The sequence below is a fragment of the Metopolophium dirhodum genome, chromosome 2 (genome assembly GCF_019925205.1).
Source record: "Metopolophium dirhodum isolate CAU chromosome 2, ASM1992520v1, whole genome shotgun sequence".
Lineage (NCBI taxonomy): Eukaryota > Metazoa > Arthropoda > Insecta > Hemiptera > Aphididae > Metopolophium > Metopolophium dirhodum.
The window spans coordinates 41,075,309-41,093,362 of NC_083561.1; the positions used below are offsets into that span (position 1 = coordinate 41,075,309).

General features: G+C 25.8%; 2 protein-coding genes across 2 annotated transcripts in view; one reads left to right on the forward strand and one right to left on the reverse strand.

The window, feature by feature from the left end:
* The window catches only part of LOC132938758 (glycosyltransferase 25 family member), a 72,695-nt gene that overhangs the window by 30,739 nt on the left and 23,902 nt on the right, over positions 1–18,054 (reverse strand). The window lies entirely within an intron of this gene.
* Positions 1,467–18,054, forward strand: part of LOC132938759 (trace amine-associated receptor 4-like) — a 37,713-nt gene continuing 21,125 nt past the window's right edge. The window contains exon 1 of the mRNA XM_061005777.1: positions 1,467–1,646. The gene's annotated coding sequence lies outside the window, so the exon portion shown is untranslated. The remainder of the gene's footprint in view (positions 1,647–18,054) is intronic.

Consider the following 18,054-nt stretch of genomic DNA (forward strand, 5'->3'; position numbering starts at 1 on the left):
ATTGAAAATTTAATTACATCATACTTATTTTGGTACTCAATAAACATATATATATATATATTATTTCTCAAATAGTTGCTTGATAATTTATTAAGTTCAACTACCACACAACAGTATAAAATGACAAAATAACTAATCAAGTTAGACAATTCAATTTGGAAATATATTTACAGACATTTATCAGATGTTCATTTTTGCGAATTTATATGCACGAGATTATTTTAAAAACGATAAACTAATTATACACTTATCCATAGTACTTACCTAAATAATAAATGTATTGTTTTTTCGATTTTTTCATTGGCTATTTATTTTATAATAATAATACATTTTTAATTAGATACTAAAAACTGTGTAGAGCTTTCATACTTTTAAAAATGATTCCTACTTAAATCGACTTTTGATTTTCAAACTGCAGTATAATCACGGTTTATTATAGAATATTGCCTAATGCTGAATATTTTCCCATACATTTTTATGTATCGGCATACGATAATCGATATTGAATAAATAGTCTATTATATAGATACATAAACGTTAAGCGGAGAACCGCATAGTGATATGATATGGTAACTAAATGTAATCACCCTAAAGCTTGCAACCTAGCAAAGTACTTTTTTTCATTTTGAATTTTAAACAGATATAAAAATGTAAAAAATAATATTCTGTAATATACCTATAGTTACTATATAAATATACGAAAAATCGATATTTCATTTGGATTATCTAAAGTTAACTGTAGCTAAAGTACAAATGTCACGTAGGTACACGAAGACATACTGTCTGATTAAGTACTAATGATTTACAATTTAAAAACAATGATTAACCATCGAATGCAAAAAAGAATTCAAAACAGAGCTCGGTCTAAAATAACAGAAATTGAGATTGTATTTCAAAATTATAAAACGTAAAAAATGAAAATAGAAAATAGAAAATTAAAAATTATATTATATATAGTAATTAGCAACAAAACTAAAATCAATTTCTGAAAAAAACACGACAGTGATTTTACCATTTTTATAATAGTTTATCTAGCAACATAATATAAGCTTTCGTAATTGTCTATAATCTAAGTAGTTATCATTAATGTCTAAATTAATACCGATCTATAAAGCTCTATGATTTTTGCCTATTGATCCAAACATCACAAGACTCAGATGAAAATGTAAAAGTAATTGAATGAATAAACGTTTTAACATAATGAAGGATTTTTTTTAATATTGAAAAAAAAATACAAACAAAATTAGTAAAAAAATTAACCGTTTGACACACATTAATATTATATTAGACAAACATAATCAAAACTCAAAAAAATCTATCACTATAGTACATTTTATATATATTTTTATATTTTACGAACAGTTAGTTTAAAGCGCGTCATGAAAATTACAAGCTTTTGAGGGCGCATCGGTACGGAAAACCGCTGCAACAGTAGATTTCGTAACAGTACGGTAGTACACCTCGTCGACAAACGTAGTCGAATCGTATGTATCACACTTACTACTTAGGTAATTTATTTTAATTTGTTTGCTAGCAGTATAAACACAAACATCAAAAAGAAACTAAATTCATTCCATCGAATTATTGCACAACAAAAAGTTTCAATGCAACGCTCTTCAGAAGCATAACATAAAAAAAACGACAAGGTAAAAAAAAAAAAACATTCAAGTATTTATTTTTAATTTGCTGTTAAAACATTATAATATTTGGACCTGATATTAATTACCTACAGGGATTTATACCCAGAAATATCGCTTTTTACGATTAAAAACCACTAGCTGCCTACATACAAATATTTTTAAACAAAAGTTGAATTTATTTTTATTTTTAACGAAAAAGATTTTGAAACATTTATAAACTGTATATTTCAAAATTTAAATTGAACATTTCAATAAAAAAATTAAAAACTAGTTATTATGCGTTAGTAATCATTTAACAGACAAATGAAATTTGTTGACGAAAAATTATATTATTCTTAAGACTAACGTTTTTCTAGTGAACAATAGACAAATAATACACATTAATTTGTGTTATATTTTTAACTGTACCTATATTTATAAATGGATTTTCTTGAAGCTAAGTTTAATTATAATTTTTCACCGTGAACTAATACAATTTAATAATATAAATTAAAATCTGATTGTTGTGATATACTTTGTATAAGAATCTTAATAATTTAAAAAAATTAATAAAATATCAGAATTTAATACTTTCTTTGTTAAGTAATATTTTTCTATTCTAATCTATTATCTCATACCTAGTTCATGTATTATCAAATGCACTAAAATATATGATACAATAAAAGTGAAATAATCATCTAAAAATAAACACTAAAATGAAATATTTTTTAAATGATTCAAATTCTACTACAATAAATTTCAACCATATTTGAATTTTATATTTCAAATAAAATATCGATTCATGCAAAAATTGCAATTAAATTACATATCTACATATCCAAACTCATATTTGAAAATTCCCTAGTATTGTATAAATTAAACAATGAAAATTGAATTGCAAATTAATTTTTGTTGCGTACAGTTTAAAATTTAAATAATTTACGGTTAGAGTTTCTTATCAAATTAAGTTATTTTTTTAAAACATAAATATAAAGTAAATATTGGGATAGCTTTATGTAATATTTCAGAAAGTTAATATAAGCATTCTAAATTAACCAAATTTAACATTTAAAATTGTTCAATATTTACCTTTAAGAATTGGCAAGACCAATATTATTTTTTTGAATACAAAAATAAAATGCACTACATGTTAAGGTTGATTCTAAGGAAAGTGATTATTCATAATGCCGAGTTTTTACCTGTGTTCATTGTTTTTGGTAAAAGGATTGTTTCAAAAGTTTTATGTAAACTTTACGATTTAAATAGTTATCTATTGAATACATTGTAGATGTTATATTTGAACTTTTGATTAGTTTTTCTTAAGAGTAAGAAAAATATCGAAAAATTGCAAAAACTGGTTAAGTTTATTTCTATGCCAATTTTTAAGAAAATTAATTTTTTAAAACTAAAAAATAATAATCATAAAACTAGAACTTTCACCAAAAACTAGTTTTGGTAATATTTACGCATTCATTTTTGGTTAAACATCGACTATTCATGTGTTTAACAAAGCATTTTTTTAAATTTATGTTTTTTCTTTTCATTCCTTTGTTTGTGAATTTAAAATATTTAGATAATACCTATTTCTATATGGTCTGATTAACTTTAATGAAAATATTAACCTACGATAAATAGAAAACTCTTGAAAAAATGTAATCGATATGTATAGATATTTTTATCCTTAGTAAATTAAGGTTTTTGGTAAAGTTACAACGATATCAAAAAAAAATGTATACTATTATTATTCATAGCATTAGATACAATTCGTAATTCCAAATATATTATAATACAATTCTGACAAATTGTATTTTAATAATTGCTAAAAATGTTTGTAAGTACAGTAATTCTTTCTTCTAACTTGCTTAAGATGTTAAAAAATTCTTTAAAAACTATAGAAAACCGATCTCCTCTTAAAATCGTTGTTTTACGTGCTTACATTTAAACGTACCTACTCAATAATACACAACTATCCTGTGCTGAGATTAAAGAAGAGAGACAATTTCCCGATATCTAACTGATCTCAGAATCCTGTCTTGGTTTTTATTTAATCTTTTAAAGATATAATATTATAATATGTAATTTCAACTATATTATTAACAGGTAAAGTTTGAAGAAATATTTTTCTAAAATTTATAGACAGTGTTGCTTTTTCCAAGTTTAAGTTAACACACATTTAGCTAAACAGAACAATATGTTGTTTAAAAAACTTTAATTTTAATTTAAAAAAAAGGTTGAACTGTTGAATTAGAATCAGTAAATAAATGTCTCATAAATTTTAAGTAACAATCGTTTTGTTTAATATAAAGAAGATCCGTTTCATCTTCCAAGTAAATAACATGTGAAAACAACTATGCATAAAAATGTGCAATCGCCGTAAATTTTATTTGCCGTTAAAAAAATATATTTCGATATTTTAAACATCTAATGCAATATGTAATGTTTAAATTATTTTAACCCCATAAGTATTTTTCAACTTGAGATATTAATTAACTTTCCTTTTTAACTAACAGCTTCAAAAGAGTAGTCACATTGACATATTATGTCATATCTACGTAATACTCAAGTAAGTATAAATTGTTGAAAAGTATCTTATACAATGCATTTTTAAATGTTTAGTACCCTGAATATTTTTCAATAAAAATATAATATAGTTATACAACATTATAATATGTATGTAGGTATCATAAAATATTTCATACCAAATGTTTACAATACTAAAATATTTTAACTGCTTGAGTAGATCTCTAATGATTTTTAGCAATGGTTAACGAATAATAATATTTAATCACCAAGACGGGCTTGAATATATTCACAGTTATAGATGAAATTTAAAAATTAAATTAAATTAATTTCCTAACCTAAAATTTAATTAATAGTTTAACATATTTAATTTTAAGCAACATATTATTGTATTATTACTAAATGTATTAATTAATATAAATCGTATTTGTCACCATTTATCATTTAAGTAAATAATATGTAAAAATAGTTGATTGGTATTTGAAAATAATTTTTTAAAATAATAAATAGTTCAATTAAAATATTTGCCTATTATTTATTTAGATAATCCTCGGAAATAGTACCTGATATTGGTTTTTAAATTACAAAGTATGTTATTATTCTGTAAGGCTGAAATAAATATTTCTTCTTAACACTTCAAAGTATAAATTAAAAATCAATCATTAATTGTTTAGTGTTCTATTTTCTAACATTATCATTTTCAATAACGTGAAATTATGAACCATTTTACTTTAATAGTTAGTATTATAGATTGCTGTAACTTTTACACATGAAAAACAATTTTTGACACACAAAATAATTATTACCCTTTAGTTTTATTAAGTTTACTTCTAAATTACACAAAATTACACTACCTAGTCAAATAAAAATAAAAACACTAGAATTCATAACGTTAAATGACCTATAGTATTATTATAAATTAAATCGTAAACAATATGGCAATATTAAAGTTTAAAAAATATAATATTATTCTACCTAATGTTTAAGGTTTCACTAAGGTTATTTAAACACAATGTATCTTCAAGAACAACGGAATGCAGAACAGCCAATTAAGTTAAAATATATTAATAATACAATTTTTCTGATAAATATTTGATTAAAATAAATAATGTGATAAAAATAATTGAAAGGGTTCAAAATTGATCAAATATTATTATTACTTCTTTAAACAATTATTTAAGTATCATCAATTTACATACATATAACAGGGATACTTTGTAATTATTTATTAGGTATTGGTTTTACACACTGATAAGCTAAATTTGTTTTAATTTTGGTACCCGAGAATAAAATACGTTTTGACATCAACTCTATAAAATAATTATAATTTATTTGACAAAACACTATATATAGGTAATAAATTATGCATAGTGCATAATAATAATAATAATAATATATAGTATTATAATAATATAGTATTTTCCACGACCACGATATATTATTTTAAATTTATTTTTTCATTATTTCGAAAATATAGAATATTCATCGGACATTACAAAACCATTTATATACCTACCAAACCGTTTATTGATTTTATTGGCCTCTCCAGACAAGCGCGGACAGGTTGGTCGAGATCAAAACTATAAGTGCATAGTAGGTATAGGTAATTTGTATCTTTCTTAAGGGAACTTGTCAACACTTTGGCGGCTCTTATCATAAGAGTACCTGAACTGGTAAAACAGAATAGTTGTAATTTATTCGCACTTGTAGCTTACCAAACTTAACACGATAACATGCTTAGGACCGCGACGAAGTAGGGTAATTTGTAGATATACGCCGAGAAGTGAGGCACAATGACAGTTGTACCTGTATAATACGTGTATATACATTGCAAACAGACAGTTTATTGTGTACAGCTATTATGCTCATTGCTCATAACAACATCCGTCTCAATAAATCTCATTTCCATTTATATAATACGTATTATATATGGTGTACGGATGATTAAAAAAAATAAAAATAAATATCCAGATAAGATTAATGGGAAAAAAGTTTTGCTATTTAATAATTTATAACAAAAGAATTATTATAAAAATATTACCATTGTTCTAGATAAAATAATATAAAACAAAATTAATGCAGTTTTTTTTATTAAAATATCAAATTATTATACTTTTCAAGTAAAACTACAAATAAAATAAATATCTGTAAATATTTAAATGTTTTGATTTAACTATCCCTGCAAGTAAATAATACGTAGGTATAACTTATCGTATGAAAATCCGGTTTTCTTTTTGTTTTCTCGATGCGTTGTAGCAAGCATGATACATTTGTTATAATAAAATTAAAATGTTAGATTGTAATTATTAGGTACGATAATACGATCATAAATCTTACACCTGGCGTTTAATTAATAACATTAACATAAACGACCCCTTCTTTTTTTAATGCGCAATTTTATGAAACAGTTGCAATACACGTTTGTTTAAAATATGAAACAAATAAACAATGTTTTATATTGATAAAACCAAATTTACTTTATACATATTATACTACCAGCAGACACAGATCCACCTTATGGTTCGAAGCTGCAAGTTTAATAAAAAAAAATCGATATAATATACCATTTAATATATTAATCATTTCCGGTGACCGTAGACTTTTTAGATAAAGGTTAAGCTACAAGAAAAAATTGTGTATATGAAATAATATTTTCTATTCTTTATTCTTTATCCTCGTCGTAGTCCTTTTCTTCATATTACATTATATATTTTTTAATTCTGGTATCCGTTTTAAATAAATTGTCCAATACATTATTATACCAATATATAACCATTGGCAATATTCATTAGACTTTGACGTCAAGATTGGCAACGAACCAAAAGTCCAAAGCTTTACTGTTTATTTTATAACCAAATCATGTACAATAATTGCTTGCATGACCTATTCCTTTCTAGAGCACTTGGCCTTAAAAGCTTAAGGTATAACAAAGTGTAATTCAATTTTCTCGGAAGCTTTTAATATGATTTTATTTTGAAATATGGATAACTTCTACAAGTCAAATGCCATACCAACTGTGCCAGCATATGCAAATGATTACGGAAAGTTTTTCACGCTTTTGAATGACGAGTAGAGTTGTAACTTAAATTTATAATTGTTGGCATGACCATACAAGAGTTTAGAGCAATAATCAAACACCGCTAGGTGATCAGTGATAACTAGTAGGGGATATACAAAAAAGAATATTTGCTAAAAGAAAAACACCAACAAATTTTATTTTTTTATTGTATATAATAAGAAATGTTTTTCTTCAATAAATTACAATCTTATTATCATATTTGTATGCCTATAAACTACGTCATTGATATTTGATAATATAATAATTTATAATTAGTAATACTTACCTAAAGTTAGTATTATTTTATTATATATTTACAAAATAATTGGAAATTAGCAAAGATATATATAATGCTATTATAATACAAAAAAATCAGCTAGTGACGCTGAGGCGTAAATAACGGAAAAATTAATAACAAAAGAACGGCTTCAAACAATGTAGACAAAGTAAATTTAAAATAAAAATGATATTGATTTGTAAATCACTTTAATCTGTATAAACTAGTTGAATCTTTCACTTGGCGTGTCTCAAGGGGAATTGTGTCAAATGCAGAATTCACAAAAATAGGATTCGGTATTATTGGCAAAATATTTTAAAGAATTATTCATACAATTTCACTGACATTTACAATCATTACCTATTGATATGTAGTATCATTGACAAAATAAAATTAACATTATTTTATCAATACTTTAAAGATGAAGTGATGATAAGTATAACTTTTTTGTTTGGCTAGCAATGTTATAACAAGATCTAATGCATTCAATTTACTATTTTAATACGAAAATAGGGGTTTTACTTTGAAAATTCACGAACAAAAAATAAATTTACAGACCATTTTATTTCTTACTTTATGTGTATATCCGATATCAGTATTTTAAAGCGCGGCAAATTTCAACTTACTCATTCACAGTCCTAAATGCAGCATAAAATCCACCTTGTTTTTAAGACAAAAAAAACGACAATGGTCCATTATACACTGCATTGTCTTCTCCAATATTAGAATATATTACACAAACAATAGGTATTAAAAATGATTAAAACATTATTACACTAACACGCTTTCTTCCAGAACAAGTATTAAATATATTGTATAAAACAGTGATAGTAAGTAATAACGGAAAATAATATATAATAGAAAATAATACCCAATCCACAGCTATTTATACCCATGCTTTTAGAAACCACGTACCAGAATTCAACAAATTCATGAAACCTTGACTTGAGATAAAATTTAATCCACCTTCACACGCCTAGCTAATACGAGAGATTATATTTAAAAAAAAACAAAATATATTTTAGGAGAATAAGTTACAATAATACTAATAAATAATATTTTAGAATATTATTAGATTGCACTTAATTAGATTTCAATAATATATAAAACTTGTCCTATAATATATTGTATTTGTTATAAGTCTATTAAAAAGATAAAACTTTTTATTTTTTAATTGTATATAATAATTTATAATCAAATTTGTCAATACATGAAAAAAAAACTTTGAAAAAATAATTTTTCATTTATTCCAGAAATTAAGGGAATATTTAACTAAGTGAAAGTGTGCGTAAGAACTTACATAGTTCTTAAATTGTTTTAAATTTAAATAAACTCAAGGTCCCGAAAGTTTTTTTTATATGATTAATTCGGGAGCTTTCAAATGCCGTCATCGTATATATCTACACCACGTTTGGTAAAAATCGACTTTTTAATTTTTTACATTTTGAATTTATATTAAATATTATGTGAGTTAAATAAAAAATAATATCTTTCTTGATATTAAATTATTTTTCGACGTTTCTTAAGTATACGTGTTGGTCCACATTTTATACTTTAGATACCTACACCTACACCTTTATTTTTTACAAATAATCTCAAATATCATTTAGTACCATATACTAAATATTTTATATAATTAATACAGACAGTATTCCATGCGCGTGAATCATATGAGATACTTAATTGATCTTTCCAATTAATATCCTTTTAGTACATTTCTAAGAACTCATATTTTTGTGATGTAAAATGAAACGGAAGTACCTACGAAGCATCAAAGAGGTATTCATTACCACGTTTTATTAATTATAATGTCCGTACAAACATATCGATAAATCAGATCTTAGGTAATATATTTTTTTTATTATAATTACATATTATAGTGTTTTTTTTATATAATAAAATATTTTAAAATACTATGTTATTTATTTCCACAATCATATTTCTTATAGTTTTTTTAAAATAAACATTAAAAAGATGAGAGAATATTTCCTTAATGTGAAATAAACTAATTTCATTAACCATTTAATAGAACACATATTGTATGATAGATTTGGTACATTGGTTTCCTTGCTTTTTTGTAGACTTAACGACTCAACACGGTTAAACTCACTTATTGCCTATTGATGAATCCATTATTCTATTAACTGTTGCAAAATAATTTTTTATTTATTTTTTGTGTTAATCATTTTATAAAATAATGAATATAAGTAGCATTTTAGAGGTTAAGATAAATATGGCCTATTATAGGGTTATGTTAGTTAGTAATGTATTATACTTTTTAATTTAAAAGCTATGGAGGATAAAACTTTTTCAAGAACTTTTCAAAATTTATATTTAAGTAAGCTAGTAAGAATAAACAAAGAAAATTTTAAACAAACATCAAACATTTTTTTCTTCAAAGGGAAAATCACAGGTCTTCCAGCGTATAAGTTTTCGACAAATTTTACAATTTCCTGGAAAACTGCTGTGAAATGAAAACAATTACCTGCGTAAAGTACCATCTGTGAACGACTTTCAACATATCGATAAGTCATATTAAACTTTTGAGAATATTTTCTACTCGAAAAATATTAAAAGAATATTATATTGAAATAAAACCATTATTATACCCAATAGATAAGACAACAAAAATTACGTTGTGGACGATATAATATTTAATAAGTTAACATTTTAAGTTATATGTAGACCAAATGCATACTTATATATTTTATTATTACTAGTAATGTGCATGTGTATTTTTCACAATTTCTAGAGAAATATTAAAAATAAATAATCTCAAAAAGTTTAACATTATAACGGAAAAAAACATAAACAAAACATTCAAAATCACAAAAACTTTAAAATTAATTTACACAGTATGACACTAGATTGATAATATTATATATTATTATGATAGTATTAATTTTTAACACAGTACAGTTCAAATCAACAATTTTAAACTAATATTTATCCATATTTGTTTATATTATTGATTTAAAAAATATAAAAGCTGAAACAAAATTGAATATATGGTGTACTAAACTAATATAAACGAATTCATTCGATACTTGTGCAACCGTCAACTAAAGTTATATGTAGTTTGTAGGTGAAACAACTTATTAAATAGGTACAATTAATACAGTTTATAATGATAATAGTCGAAACAGACAAGACTAGGACTTGATAATAATATTTACATTTCTGTTAATACTGTCTTATAATAGACCACTATAATAGTTATGCCGTATGGTAATTTTATAAAATTAAAGATTTGATTTTTCGATTAGGTTGAAATAATATTTTATTGTCCACAGAAAATAAACGATAATTGTTTAAACCTCAAACTTTAAGATATAAAATATTTTCAACGCTTAATATCCTAAAATTTAAATCCCTTGAATAAATATTCAACTGCTGTATAAAATATGACCCTGGTCCCCCTTCGCAAAACTGAAAAATCTTTCCAAAAACACAATTCAAAAAGACTACTTATTTATAAAAATAAATCATAAGTTATAAATTAAAATATTTAAGTTGACGTATAATACGTTTACATGCGCATTGGAAAGTTTGTTTACTGTATACGAGATGTAGGTATATTATATTTCGTAGTAGTCGTACCTGTGATCTTAAAATAAAATTATGCATGATAAAATACGAATAACCTTTCTTAAAAGACCTTGTTATAAGATGTTACCAGTAAAAACTTCTTGCAATTTATACGGATTAAAAATCACAAGTCCTGAGGTGATATGCCAACAGAAATTAAGACGGACGTCAGACTTATCGACATATATCGTAGTACCGCAACACCAGCAGCCATCACCTACACTCCATATAGTTTATCAAATAATAATCAATCATATTCCAAAATCCACGCACAACTCTCCGCCACCCCCAACCCCCCCCCCCCAAAAAAAAAAAAAAACGCAACTTATCGCTGTTTTCCCGAATGATTCTTGATGTCCGTCACGATTTAACACGAGGGTCGTTGTTTAAGTCTCGTGTATCACAACGTTCATCGCAGTTACTAGTTACATCTTTAAAACAGTTTCGATCGTTTTTCTTCCCGGGGACACAGTGTATAGTCACGTATTATAGAACTTTGATTATAAACATAATATACATTATAGTAGCGCTTTGTCACCACTGGCGAGACTTGGGAATCATTTATGTATAACATCGAATAATAATCAATCAAACGCCAAAGGCGAGCGCATCTCTTTACCACCCCACGCACATCACGCTTAACACCACTATTAAAACGTCTCATGGCAATTTTACCCGAACTCCTACGCCGAGTCTTAACGTCGCGCGTCGGTCGCGGTGTGGCACGAGTGATCCATTCAGAAAAGTCGCGTGTCACCGTTTATATCGATACTCAATACCTATATAGCAACATTACCACGTCTTTAAAACGGTTTTGGTCGTTTTGTGTCCCAGAACCACGGTTTAGTATAGCGTATAAAACTTTGGTTATAAGCATACATAACAGGGCGTAGTCGCAACTGCCGACTTTAAAATCGTTTGTCTGGCATATATAATATAATATATTATACGCATTACCACACCTCGCCGAATATGTATGTATAAAATATACACGTATGATATGACCTCGGGGACCTATTTAAAATATTCTCATCGCTAAGGCCCAGCACCGCACGGTCCGGCAGGCAAACATGACGTTCAATTTTTCGTTTTTGGGAATTAAACACAAATAAACTTTTAATTTTACGCGTACTTATATATGGTAACATTTACATACGTACATTGTCATTCGCATTGCGTTGAGCACGTAAAAAACTAACATATTATAATAATTGCGTCGAATTCATTAATTATTTATTATATTTCCGTCACTCAGAAAATTGCGTTAAACAATACTGTCGCGATAAGAACGCAAATCACGGCGAGCAGTTTACGGGACGTCGATAAATCAATACGTCATTTATATGTGTACTGAACGTTAATGGTTAGAAAAATATTATATTGGTAGGTACCTAATATATATAATAAACGCGTACCTATGACTTAAATGGAATTTTGATCACTCGTCCACATTCTTAATGATTACCCTGTATCAATGTGTATATATAATATTATGTATTATAATATAATTTAATGTAAAATATGTTATATAAGCGAACAAACGAGCGCGTGAAATGAAAATTAAATAAATCCCACACACACTTGAACGTAGTAAACCTCCTACTAGGTGCGAAGTAAATCACTTGGGTTTTGTTTTTTTATACCTCGCCCGCTGTCACCTTCATATGGATGAATGTCTATTACAACCACATATATAACCGTCTATTGCAGAGACTCGTGTGTGCGAATTTATTCATTAAAATGAATTCAAGTTAATCGTCGAGTTCAATTGCATGATATATAATTTAAATATAAACACAACGAGTACTATATATTTAGGAATATATATAAAATATATATATTATATATATATAGAATATAAAATTTACAAACCGTTAATGGCTTTGGATCGTTTCCATAGGTGGAAACCTAGTCTCAGCTGACCCACGACGGTGAATTAAATTATACGGCCGTATACGTTTTAATCGTTCTTGTTTTTTGTTTTTGACTTGAGTTTATTTCTCGAAAATCTGGGTTTTACTTTCCCCCACTTATTATTTGGTGGTACATCGCGCGTACGATCCAAATATATCACATTAAATTCAGAAAAATAGGTACGCAATACATGACCTTGAACCCTTTAAGCAAATACACATAATATAAACACATTATTATTCCGAACGATAAATAGTGGTTAGGTACCGCATACATTTTAATTAAACTGTTCTGTTAGCAATTATTTATTTATGAATGTAAGGTAAACTACAACTTTGTCATAAAAAAATTAAAATCATACTCAGTTACATTAAATCTTTAAAATAGATATAATATTATATAATATTACATTATTTTCCACTCATTAAATGGGATGCACAGAAAACACCCATGACACTGATGTAGCTAAATTGCCTATCCACAACGCCGTGTTGCCATAATTTTATTATTTAAATGTAAAAAAAAACTTCTTTTCATAGAAACCGAAAACTTGAACTAATGGTAGTAAATATTTGAATTGAACTTAGCAAAATTATGAATTATCGCACAGAAAATCTGTTTGTTATAATTGTTGTACTATGTGATAATTGTACTTAAAATACACAAAACTACATATTTCACAAAATTAGTTAGATAAAAAAAAATGCAAAACATAAAAATGCTTTTAAAAAAAAAATGTATTTCACATTCACTAAAATATTTATTTTCAGTGAAAATTGTGATAATTAAAATATACATTGATACACCATATGAAGTCATATGAAGTCTATCTCAAAACTTACAAAAGAACCTCCCAGAGGTTTTAAAATTATTTTACTTTGTAAATGTATAGGTAGATACTTCTAACAAATACGTATATTTAAATTATATCCCTTGGCACTATGTAATCAAACTCAAATCTAATTAAATGTAAACTTTTTTATAACGAAATTCAATCGATGTCATGGATACAATAATTCAACTGGACTAAGTGTACATATTATTATAGATACACAATAATACCATAATTCACACACAATAGTTGAATATTATGACTGACTAATTACTGAACTTTTGCTTATACGACGTTAAATATGTATATACATACATCGGTTTAACTGGTAATATTTCGACAGACAACAATTATATAATAACTAATTGTTGAATAATTTAAAAACGTAGAGACATAAATATGTTTGATTTCATATCGAAGGATTCATAACAAACACAAATTTACATGTTTTTTCATTTACATTTTTGGTTTTATTATAACTATATATTAACAATAATATTGATAGTTGTATACAAAATGCCTCTTCAAAGTTATTCGTACCTCATTCATGCTAAAATATGTTAATTTTATTATTGGTCATAAAATGTCTCCTAACTTTCAAGAAATATCCTTTTATTTTTCTTTAATTTACTATTTGTATGTTATTTCTATATTGTTAACTATTTTCATTAACTAAAGTAAATCAAACACACATTTCAATAAATGAAATAATATTATAGATACTTATATATTTTTTATTTAATTAATACTAGAGAACGATGGATGATAAGAATAACATATTATATTATATATTTATTTATTTTTATTATTGATCTTAAACTCGGTAACTATGGCCATTAGCTGTTTTTTTGTTTGTAGGGGGGAGGAACGGTTGGAATGGTTAGTTGAAATAACATGTTTGTATGTGTGGCAAGGATTTGTAGCTAAAAATCCAGGGTGGTCACCCATCCGGGATCTAGCAACACCGGTCGATACGTACACTCAGAGCATTTCCGTAGTTGAGTGTACGGACCACGCCACACCGCACCATAACATATTATATTTTATAACTAAAAATGTCCATTTATAGATGAAAAATATATATGTTTAAAATATATGAAAACATTGAATATGAAAGTATAGTATATAATAAAACAGTTCTTCTAAAATACAGTTGTATTAATTATTTATGGTAATTGATAAATATTTTCATCGTGATTATAATTTATATCAATACCGAGAGAAAATAAAATAGGTTCAATAAATATTATGTACATGATAGAAATTATTTATAATTATAATAATACTATATATTTGAATACAATTCGAATAAATTTATACACATTTATAGTAACATTTTAAAATAAGGAAACAATAATTTAACATTATTTATCACCATTCCTTCAATGATTTAAAATTATATGTACTTGTACAGATTTCTCCACAGAGTCAATGGCTCGGAGCCAAATGGAGGGAAATTTAGATTTTACCAGGCCGAATATTTTCTACAAAAGCTCTAATGCTCTATGCAAAATGCATTGTTCAAAAACATATAAACAGTGTTTATTTGACACTGTAAATAGAGATAACTATTATTGGTATAGTGCACATTATTTTACAAACATTACATACTGAAGTTCAGTAAGTAATAGTTAGTTAACAAACAAATAGATCATCCAACATTTTTATGCACCCTTCAGTTAATTAGTTACAAACTTTTACGTAAGTTTTTTTTAAGTATTTTTTAAAAACTTAAAATCACCAAAGAACTTTAATAGTAATTCGCTTATAAGAAAACATACGATATTATTGCGGTAAAAACTTTTATAATAAATAGAAAAAAAGATGCCATTTTTAAAAACCAAAAACTTTTTCTACGTTAAACACTTAAAAAAACATCAAGCCGAAGAATTATGCTTGCGTTTTCATTTTATTTTTTTATTCTTTTACACACTTTTCAACAAAATAGTGTTATTCAAGGAAATTAAACAAAAAAAAATATTCAATGCATGAAAAACATTTTTTTCCTTATCATAAGAAATTTTATGAACCCTATAGAGGAATAAAATATGTGCGATATAAAAGGTAAAGTAAAAATACGTTTTACTGAGGAAGAATATGCCACGTTGACAACAAGTAACAAATTTATAAATCACGAAGTTGATAATTTATTCAAAACTTATTAAAATACATTATTATTGGGTGTTAAACAAATTATTATAATATTAATATCGAGTAATGTGTATATAAACAAATTATAACACAATATTATTACACGTCAAGAATTCTACGTGTAAATAATGTCTAAGCTTTTTCACTACCAACATATTTATTTGTACGGTCAGTTTATGTTTACATTTACGACTTCACAAATATAATCATAATTTTGATTAATACTAACACGAGGTACATTATGGTTCCGTGATGGAGTATAATATTATGCACTTTTTCCTTATGTCCATAAAATATAATCACGTTAACTGTAACAAAAACACTCGCGTTTGGAAAGACTTAACATGTCACAACATAATGATGAGTTTCACCAACAATAATAATAACTAATAATGTAATTAATGTAATTTCATAACTAATTTTATGTCTATGCCTATCTAAACAATTCCCATTACTTTTATTCACTAACAAGTAACAATGTATTTGTTCAAGATTCACATACTTTTAGTGTAATAACAGAGGGTAACACTTAATTATAAAGAGTATCATATGTACAAACATACACATTAATATATAATACATACATTTGAAAAATGTATAAGTATATATATATATATATATATTCAAAATCGTATCTACATAGTTTATGGGTTTAGATTGTTTGACAGATAAACAAGAGTACCTACCTATCTAATATATGATGAGAGATTTCTGAAGTGATTTTTTATGTGGTAAAAATGTGAGGAAGGCATCGCTGTCATGTATATTTCAATAGTCCATGATTGTGTGTTGTAAAATTATGACTATATCGGGTGTCCACATGAATTATTAAATTACGCGATGTTGTTTTCTGAGTGCTGGTTTTGACGGATACCCTAGTTATAAGATATCGTTTTTCAAAGTTACAAAATATATATAGAATGTTCACTTCGATATAAACATGGGGCGCATTAGACTAAGATTTCAATGATGTTATTTGATTTTGTCAGCTCGGGAAATCGGTTTTATGTAATAATACATTTTGATTTTTTTCTCCTCAAAAAAAAAAAAAAAAAAAACGATAGCAAAAATTTCTCTTTCAAATATTTATCGGTTTAAAATAATTAGTTAGAATATCTAACTTAGATACTAAATAAATATCATGCGTAACAATAAAATTGTTTACTATAGGTACCATTATTAGAGGTGAATAAGATTTTCCAGAAGTTTTAATTGAAATAAATTGTAAATTATTATGATTTATAAATAACTCAAGTACATAATTTACCACATCAGATATTTCAAATCTTAATAAAGCAATTATTAAAGTTCAACTATTTCAAAGTTCTGAGCATAATGCACATTATGCACTTATGAACTAGACGTCAATCGTCACTAGCATTTATAACTTATATACCAAAAAGTATACGGTCTCACGAAAGGTCTTATTCTAGTACGATAAACAAAAGTAAAACCTTTCGTAACACTTGTTATATTGATTGTAAATTATAACCTTTAGTTTTTCTATAAAAATAAACTAATAAAACATATCCTAAATAATAATATGTAAAATAGTAAAGTACTAAAATAATAAAACTTTTCCTCGATATACTTGAAATTTTATCAGTAAAGAGTATACTCAGTATACTTTTATTTGGCGCGTTTATTTTCAACAAAGCATCTTTGTATTGTAAACATGCATACGCCATATATTTTATTGTATGAAGTAAAAGTTATTTTTTATTATGAGGCCTTATCGATATCTTTTTCAAGAAATATTAATTTTTAATATGTTCTCTGTTTTAAAAATACATAAAACATAAATTAATACATTTTACGATTTGCTTTGATTATTACGTTATTCGTTGCTACCGACAGTATTTACGATAACTGCATGATACTGTTGCCATTATATCACATGAGACATGTGTTGTAAGTTTTTTTATGGGCGAGAAAAATTGCCACTATGAGAAAACCGGTGGTGGATGAAAGGGCAATAAAAAAAATGTGTACCCAGGAAGCAAAATCCTAAATACATCACTGTTTACTAATAAAAAATTTGCTTTTAATATCTATTGCAGCAATACTTTAGATTAAAAGAAAAATTACTTTTAAA